The 10,988-nt window shown below is 55.2% G+C and overlaps 1 pseudogene; it reads right to left on the bottom strand.

Moving 5' to 3' along the window:
* Positions 1 to 3,091: 3,091 nt before the first annotated feature.
* LOC141562565 (germinal-center associated nuclear protein pseudogene) lies at positions 3,092 to 10,675 on the bottom strand (annotated as a pseudogene).
* Between the last annotated feature and the right edge of the window lie 313 nt (positions 10,676 to 10,988).

The following is a 10,988-nucleotide window of genomic DNA, read 5'->3' as shown; positions in this document are numbered from 1 at the left end:
CACAATAACAGCAATATTGCATGATGACCATGAGGGACTTAGCTTGTTTCAGCATTAAAATGATTCAAGATACTTCTGTAGTATTTATGATGAAAAATGCTATACACCTCCAGAGAAAGAACTGATTGTGTCTGAGTCCATTTCTTTTTTTTTTTTTTTAATTTTATAATTATAATTTTTTGATAGTACATATGCATGGGCGATTGGATTCAGAAGGTAAAGGTCACCTGGGTAGAAAGACAATAGTGCAAACAGTTTACACTCAATTCCCAGTGTTCCTTCTCTGGGTGTATCTGATTCTGTCCATCATTGGATATCATGATTTTCTATCTCTATATGCTTCCCCATGAATAGGGGATCATTGTTTCCTCTTGGAAGACATAGTCTTCATGTCAGCTGGTTGTGGCAACTGAGAAATAATGTCTAGGAAAACAAGCTGCACGACATAAGTGCTGTCAGGCTTTCTGCCTTCAGAACCTGCTGTTTGCAAGCAATAATCAGGGTTGGCCCACATGCATCAAGGCACAAGGCTATCTCCAAATGAGCACTGAGAGTTCCAAAGGCCCAGTTTCTGTCTCTCTTGGCTGAAGTCACCAGACTGCAGTGGTTCCTCTCCCCCAAGAAAACAAAAGCATGCTACCCAGTCTAAATTTGACTAAATTCTAAATTTTCTAAATTTAAACTCTAATTTCTAAATTTTGACTCAGTAGAAACCTGGGTTTAGATCGTGCTTCCTAATATTTATTAGTTCTATTGGCAAATCAATTTGCCTCTCTGATCTCAGTTTCCTCATGTGTAAGAAAGAAGTTGAACTAAAAGATTTTCCTATTCCCTTCTGGTGCTAAACTGATGGTTCTAATTTATATGTATGTATGTATCATGTTTATAACTGAAGGACAGGTAGGTGGTGCAATGTATAGATTAGTGGACCTGGAGTCAGCAAGATTTATTTTCCTGAATTCAGACATTCCCTAGCTGTGTGATTCTGGACACATCCCTTCAACCTGTCTGCCTCAGTTTCCTAACATGTAAAATTGCTGGAGAAGGAAAGGCCAAACTATGTGGGTAATTTTTCCAAAAACACCCCAGATGGGGTAACAAAGAGTCAGACATTACAGACTGCACAAGAAGAAAATATGCCAATATGGATACACATTGTTATCTTCCTTGAGAATAATTCCTACTTGTGAGATTGCTGTTCCTAGCACCTAGCACAGTATCTCCAACATAGTAAGTGTTTAATTAATGCACATTGATTGATCAAATCTGTGGAATCTTTTTCCAGCTTTAAATGGAGTATTCTAGTGTTTGTAAACCACATTGGACCCTTCAAAGATAATAAGTAACTTTGGAGAGCTATGGCTGGGAGGTTTGGAACAACTTTTCTATTCATTGTCTCCTTTCAACCTCCCAACAACATAGACCTTACAGTTATTAACAATGTCATTTTATGGACAAGAAAGCAGTCTTAAAGAGATTGAGGCCCTTGTTCATGGTCGTGTAGACAGGCAGTAGCAGAAGCAGTTTTTTTTTAAGTCTTTATTTCATGCCCTGTGCTCAAACACCTGTGCTGTGCAAATATGGATATCATTGAAAGCACTGGCTCGATGTCAGTGAGAATTATGATGATGGAGCTCATGGAAACCCACAGAGGGTAGGTACTCTTCTTTCATGGGAAAACTGGCCGCCTGCAACCAAAACTAGCCCCCTCCTCATTTTTCCTCCCTGCTTTTGGCAGCCTTAGGCTTTCATGCCAGCCCTCAACTTTCATCAGCCTCAGTTTCTCTCCCTATTTTCCATGTATCATATCAAATTTACTCATTTAATTAATAGTAACTTTTCTGAGTCTGGGATAAGAGTAAAATATTTTGATTGCCCATTTCATTCAGACTGCATATCATAAATGTAAATATATCACATTTTTCATTCTTTTTTTTTTTTTTTGTTCGTTTATTTTGTTTTTGTTTTTGTTTGTTTTTTCTTTTTTTGTTGTGCAAATATGGATATCATTGAAAGCACTGGCTCGATGTCGGTGAGAATTATGATGATGGAGCTCATGGAAACCCACAGAGGGTAGGTACTCTTCTTTCATGGGAAAACTGGCCGCCTGCAACCAAAACTAGCCCCCTCCTCATTTTTCCTCCCTGCTTTTGGCAGCCTTAGGCTTTCATGCCAGCCCTCAACTTTGATCAGCCTCAGTTTCTCTCCCTATTTTCCATGTATCATATCAAATTTACTCATTTAATTAATAGTAACTTTTCTGAGTCTGGGATAAGAGTAAAATATTTTGATTGCCCATTTCATTCAGACTGCATATCATAAATGTAAATATATCACATTTTTCATTCTTTTTTTTTTTTTTGTTCGTTTATTTTGTTTTTGTTTGTTTTTTCTTTTTTTGTTGTGCAAATATGGATATCATTGAAAGCACTGGCTCGATGTCGGTGAGAATTATGATGATGGAGCTCATGGAAACCCACAGAGGGTAGGTACTCTTCTTTCATGGGAAAACTGGCCGCCTGCAACCAAAACTAGCCCCCTCCTCATTTTTTCCTCCCTGCTTTTGGCAGCCTTAGGCTTTCATGCCAGCCCTCAACTTTGATCAGCCTCAGTTTCTCTCCCTATTTTCCATGTATCATATCAAATTTACTCATTTAATTAATAGTAACTTTTCTGAGTCTGGGATAAGAGTAAAATATTTTGATTGCCCGTTTCATTCAGACTGCATATCATAAATGTAAATATATCACATTTTTCATTCTTTTTTTTTGTTCGTTTATTTTGTTTTTGTTTTTATTTGTTTTTTTCTTTTTTGTTTGATTTTTGCTTATTTATTTATTTATCTATTTATTCACTTATTTCTTTATTCATTCATTCGTTTGTTTGTTTGATTTTTGTTTATTTATTTATTTATCTATTTATTCACTTATTTCTTTATTCATTCATTCCTTCGTTTGTTTGTTTGTTTGTTGGTTTTGTTAAGTCCCAGTCTTTATTTTCTTGATTTACAGCCCCAGTGGCAGCCACTGGGCAAGCATCGGCAGAGAACATGATTGTGTGCGCGCAGAGACCCTCCCCACTGTCCGGCTTGTCAGATGTCCACCATGTCCAGCAAGTTGGAGAGGTGCCGCTCCCAGACGAGCTCCTCCTGTCGAGTGCGCTGAATCAGGCTTTCTAAGTGTCTCAGCTTGTGGGTCAGAGAGCCGCCCATGGCCGGGGCCGGCCTCCGCCCCTCGGCGGCCTTCTGGTCCCGGGGGCTGCTGGGCGCTGACCCTCGGAGGACGGGCCGCAGAGCCTGAGGCGTCGATAGGAGAGCTTGAGGAAGGTAGACGGGGAGGGGGCTGGAGTCCGGGCCCTGCTCGGCGTCTCCCGACAGCCAGTGACGCAGCTGCTGTTCGAACCTCCTGCTCTCCTCCTTCTCCAGCTGCAGGCTGGCGGCCAGGCGCCCCGGGAGCAGCTCCTCGGCCGAGGCGGGGCGGGCCAGCTCCTGGGCGTCGGGCACGCGGCCGGTTTGGCCGCTGTCGGGGGCCCTGGTCCCGCCGTAGGGAACGTGGAGCCACGACGGGGAGAGGCTCTTGGCGGAGCGCCAAGGCTTTAGGCCCAAAGGTCGGCGGGCGGGCCGCTGCACCACCTCCTTGTGGGTCTGCAGCCGGGCGTGTGCCCAGGCCCCGGGGACCTGGTAGCTTTGTAAGTGGCTCTTGAAAAAGTAGACGCAGATGTGCCCATCTTGGCTCAGAGCCTCTGGCGTGACGGGCAGACTGGGAGGCTTCCAGTCCCGCAGCTTGTGATTAATGCACAGAGCGATGATGTCATCCCACGGAATCTCCTCCCCACGGGGCCCCGTGTCGCCCAAGGCCCCCAGGTCTTGGTTCGTCCACTTGGCGTACGTCCGACTCAGGAGGTTGTCCAGCTGAGACTGCAGGATGGGCTGCGTCTGGCCACAGCTCGGGATCTGCGAGACGTAGCGGGAGATGGCGTTGCACGCCAGAGGCCAAGGAGCGCCCGGGGCGGGGAGGTCCACGGGGGGCAGCTGCAAGGAGAGAACGACCTTCTTCAGCCAGGCCAGGTGGCCGGGCGCGTTCCAGCGCAGGGGAGGAAGCAGCTTGTTGCCGCCCGGCTCGGCGAACTCCGTGATGGGCCAGGACAGCTGGCAGAGCTGCTCGGAGGAGGCCACGTCCGCCAGGAAGTGCAGCACGCCGTTGAAGAGCTCGATGATGGCGCCGGGCTCCTGCCAGGCCAGGCCGGCCACACGCCGCTCCTTGCGGTCCTGGAAGAAGCGCTCGCTGAACTCGCGCCTGACGCCGTCCTCGATGTACTGGGGCAGGGTCTGGCAGCAGAGCTCCGGGGAGCTGGGGCAGCGAGACACCAGCCACTGGACGGCCTGCGACACCCTGTTGGTGCCTTGGACATCGTTGACGGCAGCTGGGATCTCCAAGACCGTGTAATCCGAGAGAAGCTGCGAGGAAAGCAAGTCCCGAAGCCTCAGACCCTCCTCCACGTCCCTCACGCTGGCCCCCTCGCGGCCGGGCACCAGAACCACCAGGGGCACCGGGGGCTGCAAGGGCTTGGCCTGCAGCAGCTGTTGGAGCCGCAGCAGGGCCGAGAGCCAGCACGCGTCCTCCTCGGCCGCCACCACACTCTTGCCGCGGGGGGGCAGCACGAAGAGAAGGCCGCTGGTGCCCAGAAGGGCCTTCTGCGTCTCCGTGGCATCCAGGGCCCAGTCGCTCAACAGGCCGTGGGCCACCTTAATGCACACGTTGACCCGGACCGCTCGAGCCCCTTTGGGGCTCCAGGCCTTCAGCAGGGTCAGCGTCTGGATCCCCTGGGAAGCGTGACGGGCCCCCTTTTGGAAATCTTCCCCACCCATGAACTTGACCTTCAGCCAAGTCTCTAGCATCCTGCTGGGATAGCCAGAGGCGGGCTCTTCACTGTCGGCCTCTTCACCGTCCGGCAGCGCCAACACCAGCTTCCAGAACACCTGTTCCCGCTGCCCAGGGTAATGCTCGGCGACGAGGGCCGGCAGGTCCAGAGGGCTCCACACCGCTTCACTGAGCAATTGCTGGGAGAAAGAGTGAACCTTCATTGGATGGATCGTCTTGTTTCTCGTCCACTGTAACCTGGTGCAGGAGAGCCCCAGTTTTCCCGGGTGCCCCAGATCCGGGACTCCTTTGGCCAGGCGCTCTTTAGCAAGGGGACTCTGGGCACGGGGGGCCAAGGCCTGCAATCCGTTGCTGAGGTCCACACGGCAGGGGGCCGCGGGGAATGGTCTCCTCTGTCTCTGGAGTTTTTTCCGCGCTGCCAGGGCTTTCCTCCACCTCTGCCAGTATTGACAGAGGCCCTGAAGTTCCTGCAGGGTCTCTCGGGCACTCTGGAAAATCTCCTCTGGCAAGAAGAGATCCATGAGGCGATCGCAGACGTCTTCAGAGCAGCGGGCCACACAGGCCCTCCTCTCGGTCTCCAGGGCGCTCTCCAGCTCCTGGGCCCGTCTTTGTTCTTCAGCTCTCTTCTGTTCTTCTTGAATTCTTGCTCTTTCTTCCTTCAGTTCCTCAGCGGCGGTCTGCCTCAGCATGTCCCCGGTGGTGGTGGCCAGGAGCTCCTCCGTGAGCACTTGGGAAACCCTCCAGGCCGCAGCGGCGTAGGCAGCTCCGGCCTGGCCGACTTCTTCATAGTAGCCTCTGAGGACGTCCCGGGCAAGGTCTTCCACGACCCCCACGAGGTCCGAGTCGGTGTAGCTCGGCCGAGGCCGGGGAGCAGGCAGCTCGGGCCGCCCCACGGGCTGGAAGCGAGATGACGAGGCAGCCCCTGGCAGGACAGGGCCGGGAGCCCCGAGGGCTGGCGGCAGCCCGGCGCTCTGGGTCAGCAGCGGCTGAGGCAGGGGCGGGCAGGGCTGCGGCGGAACACACAGCGCCAGCGCTTCGGTCCCAGGGCTGCCTTCTTCCAGCTTGCCGCCTCCCCCCCTCTCCACAGCGGGTTTCTGTCCACGCGGAGCAGACTCGGGGGCCGCGCTCTCGCCCACGTATTCGTTGTGGGTGTTGAAGCTACACGCCGGGATGTGACGAGGGACGGGGGGTAACGGCCCCCCATTCACCACTTCTCCAACGGAGACGGCGAGCTTCTCGGTGATCAAAGGGCACTTCTTTGCCTTGGCTGAGCCCCCGGCTTCCAAGAAGGCGGACCGCTTCAGCTCCACGCAGCCATCAGACACCGCGAGGCCACAGGAAGTCAAGAAGTCGCTGGCTTCCTGGGCATCTCGAAACAGTAACATGGGCACCAGGTGATCCACCGGAAAGCGTGTGGATCTCCGAGCGCTCCCCGTGTAGGCCACGAGGAGAGCCCGCAATGCCTCTTTCCGGATCTGATGGAAGTAGCAGTGCAGGAGGCAGGCGTTGAGGTAGGAGGCAGAGCGCACCAGCTTGAAGAACCGGACAAAGTTGTTGCTGTTCACAACCGCCAAAGCCTGCACTGCAAATTTCACCTCGGGGGAGTTTCGCACCTCGGGCCGGAACTGCTGCACCTCTCTCAGGATGTCGCCCTGGTGGAGATGGAGCAGAACTTGGTAGCCTCGGAATTCCGCTTCCCGCGCACAGAGGACGCCCTCGTCGGCCAGGTCCTGGTACATCTCCTTAAGGCTCTGCAGGCACTTGGTCATGTTCTCCTGGTTGATCTTGGCGTCGAAGGAGCCCACGGGCTCCTCACACATCGCGTGCGCACAGTGGATGTGGAAGCGGGTGCACTTCTCCATCAGCGACACGGTGAGCGGGTCACCGAGGTGCTGCTGGGTGATGTCCTTCCTGATGGCGCGGGTCCTGTTCCACACAAAGTCGTACCAGTCGCGCGAGCTCCCTTCCCTCCGGTCCAGGACCTGAGTGACCAGGTAGTCCATGGTCATGCCCAGCACCCCGGAAGGACGCAGCTCCTGAGGCAGAGGCTCCTCCTGGTCAGCGGAGGAGCGGCTGTATTCCTTGATTGCCGCCGCGTGGTCCACCTGATCTGTGCCAGGGATCACTTCGAAAGAGCTCAGCTGCTTCCTGCTCTCTCTCATGTAGCGCTCTTTCTCAGGACACATGTCCAGGCACGTGCCCCAAAAGCCTTTGGCTTGGTCCAGAGCCGTTCTCTTCCCGCGAGCTTGCCTCAGGATCTTATCCCTCCGGTCCAGGAGGCGGTACTTGTCCTCCGACGTCTCGGCCACCGCGCCCATCAAGGTGCTCAGGCTGCTCACTGACAGTCCCGGCAGGTCTGAGCTCGGGATCTCAGGCCCACAATCCAAGGGCTCCCCCTCAGACTGCAGAGACTCGGGCTGCCTCGATTTCTTCACTGGACAACTCTTCCCGAGAAGGCTGCTGCTCTGGCCAGTTGCAGGTCTCCAGAGGGCTTTGGGCAGCGGGGAGCGCTGGAAACCAGAGTCTTCCCAGCTCTGACTCGCTATTTTCTCCTTTGGGAAAAAGGTCTTCTTCCTGGGACTTCTTTTGTTCTCGCGCCAAAAGAGGAGGACTCTGTGCAAGCCTTTCCCTTTCCCTTTCTTCCGAGCCAGGGCTGCAGAGGCGTGGTCCCAGAAGGGCACAGAGGCGAGCTTGCCTCGGCGCCGGGGATGGATGCGCCGCACCTTCCTCAATCGGCCAAAGTGCTCCTGCAGGATGGCTCTGTCCTTGAGGTAGTTGGGGATCTTCTTGCACTGAATGGCGGGGAGCTCGCTGGGGGACAGGCTGCTCGAGCTCTCCACGCTCTCCTTCTTCCCTCCGCGGCGGGAAGGGGTAGCCCTGCAGGCGGACACTTCCTGGCTCCTTTTGCCACCCATCTCCTCTTCCTTCAGCCGGGGGGCGAACAACGTGGACCAGGTGGCTCCCGCTCCAGCGCTTTGCTCCGTCTCACTGGATTCTACACTGCCCACTTCCTTTTTCATTCCTGTGCTTCCCAGGTGGCCGCCTCCTTTGTTACTCCTCAGCGTGTCCTGCAGCGTCCCCCCGAACGAGCCGCCAGCCCGCGGGCGAGCCAGGCGAGGAGGGCGCTTCTTTCGAGGATGATCTCCCTGGGACAAGAGCTGCATGTCCTCCACACAGTCGTAGTTTCGTCTCCTGGGTGAGCCGTCGTGCTCTTTCTTCCTTTTCGGCCCCTTCACGTGGCCAGAGAGCGACCCTCCGTGGCCAGCAGCATCTCCCCTTCCTAGCTTGCCCTCTGCTTTGCTCCTACGAAAGGGCTCCCCTCCAGAGCCCGGGGAGGCGAAGCTCGTGAAGCCGCTCCCTGAACTGCCAAATGCTGGTTTAGGGCCCCTCTTTTCCTCCTCCACATTCTGACTTGGAGAGGCAAAAGTGGAGGAGGGAGGCTTGCTAGATGCGTTGGACAAAGGAAGACTCGGGCTGCTGCCTGAGCTGCTTGAGCCCTGGGAAAACGTGAAGCAGCCCAGCGCCTCAGGCCCCCCACTAACTGGGAGGGAGAAAGTGAAAGAGGCCGGACTGATGTCCCTCTCCATCTTCTCCGGCTCCGATTGGGCCCCAAAGATTGGTCTGAAGACTGAGCTTTCAGGAGCCTTAAAGCTGAACTCGGATGCCCCCAAACTACAACCGGATGCCTCCTGGCTACGGTGTCCAAAGCCTGGGGTGCTGGGGAAAGTTCCGTTGTTGGTGGGCATCTTGAAACTAAATCCCGATGCACTGGGGGTTGCAGAAGGCGCTGGGAAGACAGGAGCCTGGAGGGCTCCGGAATTGGCTGGGAATCTGAGCGTAGATCCTGAGGAAGACTGGGTCCCCCAAGAAGTCTGGGCCAATCCCGTGCTCTGCCCCGAGCCCACGGCGCTCGGGCTGGTGCCTGAGCTGCTTGAGCCCTGGGATAACGTGAAGCAGCCCAGCGCCTCAGGCCCCCCACTAACTGGGAGGGAGAAAGTGAAAGAGGCCGGACTGATGTCCCTCTCCATCTTCTCCGGCTCCGATTGGGCCCCAAAGATTGGTCTGAAGGTTGAGCTTTCAGGAGCCTTAAAGCTGAACTCGGATGCCCCCAAACTACAACCGGATGCCTCCCGGCTACGGTGCCCAAAGCCCGGTTTGCTGGGGAAAGTTCCGTTGTTGGTGGGCATCTTGAAACTAAATCCGGATGCACTGGGGGTTGCAGAAGGCGCCTCGAAAACAGGAGCCTGGGGGGCTCCGGAGGTGCCCGGGAATCCGAGCTTAGAACCTGAGGAAGATTGGGTCCCCCAAGAAGTCTGGGCCAATCCCGTGCTCTGCCCCGAGCCCACGGCGCTCGGGCTGGTGCCTGAGCTGCTTGAGCCCTGGGATAACGTGAAGCAGCCCAGCGCCTCAGGCCCCCCACTAACTGGGAGGGAGAAAGTGAAAGAGGCCGGACTGATGTCCCTCTCCATCTTCTCCGGCTCCGATTGGGCCCCAAAGATTGGTCTGAAGGTTGAGCTTTCAGGAGCCTTAAAGCTGAACTCGGATGCCCCCAAACTACAGCCGGATGCCTCCTGGTTACGGTGTCCAAAGCCTGGGGTGCTGGGGAAAGTTCCGTTGTTGGTGGGCATCTTGAAACTAAATCCCGATGCACTGGGGGTTGCAGAAGGCGCTGGGAAGACAGGAGCCTGGAGGGCTCCGGAATTGGCCGGGAATCTGAGCGTAGATCCTGAGGAAGACTGGGTCCCCCAAGAAGTCTGGGCGAATCCCGTGCTCTGCCCCGAGCCCACGGCGCTCGGGCTGGTGCCTGAGCTGCTTGAGCCCTGGGATAACGTGAAGCAGCCCAGCGCCTCAGGCCCCCCACTAACTGGGAGGGAGAAAGTGAAAGAGGCCGGACTGATGTCCCTCTCCATCTTCTCCGGCTCCGATTGGGCCCCAAAGATTGGTCTGAAGGTTGAGCTTTCAGGAGCCTTAAAGCTGAACTCGGATGCCCCCAAACTACAGCCGGATGCCTTCCGGCTACGGTGTCCAAAGCCCGGGGTGCTGGGGAAAGTTCCGTTGTTGGTGGGCATCTTGAAACTAAATCCCGATGCACTGGGGGTTGCAGAAGGCGCCTCGAAAACAGGAGCCTGGGGGGCTCCAGAGGTGCCCGGGAATCCGAGCTTAGAACCTGAGGAAGATTGGGTCCCCCAAGAAGTCTGGGCCAATCCCGTGCTCTGCCCCGAGCCCACGGCGCTCGGGCTGGTGCCTGAGCTGCTTGAGCCCTGGGAAAACGTGAAGGAGCCCAGCGTCTCAGGCCCCCCTCTAACTGGGAGGGAGAAAGTGAAAGAGGCCGCACTGATGCGGCTCTGCGTCTTCTCCGGCTCCGATTGGGCCCCAAAGATTGGTCTGAAGACTGAGCTTTCAGGAGCCTTAAAGCTGAAGTCGGATGCCCCCAAACTACAACCCGATGCCTCCCGGCTACGGTGCCCAAAGCCCGGTTTGCTGGGGAAAGCTCCGAGGTTGGTGGGCATCTTGAAACTAAATCCAGACGCACTGGGGGTTCCAGAAGGCGCCGTGCATTCAGGAGCCTGGGGGGCTCGGCAGGTGGCCGGGAATCCGACCGTAGATCCTGAGGAACACTGGGTCCCCCAAGAAGTCTGGGCCAATCCCGTACTCTGCCCCGAGCCCACGGCGCTCTGGCCAAAAAGCCAGGACTGACCGAATCGAAATGGTGGCTGAACCTGGAACGTTCCCAGGGAGCCACTGGTAGAAGAGGAGAGCAAAGAAATCACTTCCTCCTCTAAGTTTGTCTTCATCGCGGCCATCCCAGCAGCTCCTGGAAGCACGCACAGAAGGACAGGCAGACAAAGGTAGACGCCGAAAGGAATCAGACTTACCTGGCTTTCCCGGAAGTCAATCCTACCTGTGAATCTCCACAAGCCGGCTTTTCCTTTAGTCCTTGTGAATCTGCTCTTCTCCAAGTGTCCCCAGTCAGCACCAAAGTGGAATCTCAGATGCTCTTCTTCCTGAATGCTGGCTCCTTAAATCCTCCCAGAGAAGGGGCTTGTGGGAGGGAACTCCTTCTAGACCAATGAGCAAGCCCTTTGAAAGGTGTTAACTCCTTTCAGC

The sequence above is a fragment of the Sminthopsis crassicaudata genome, chromosome 3 (genome assembly GCF_048593235.1).
Source record: "Sminthopsis crassicaudata isolate SCR6 chromosome 3, ASM4859323v1, whole genome shotgun sequence".
Lineage (NCBI taxonomy): Eukaryota > Metazoa > Chordata > Mammalia > Dasyuromorphia > Dasyuridae > Sminthopsis > Sminthopsis crassicaudata.
This window is presented reverse-complemented; position numbering and strand designations above follow the sequence as displayed.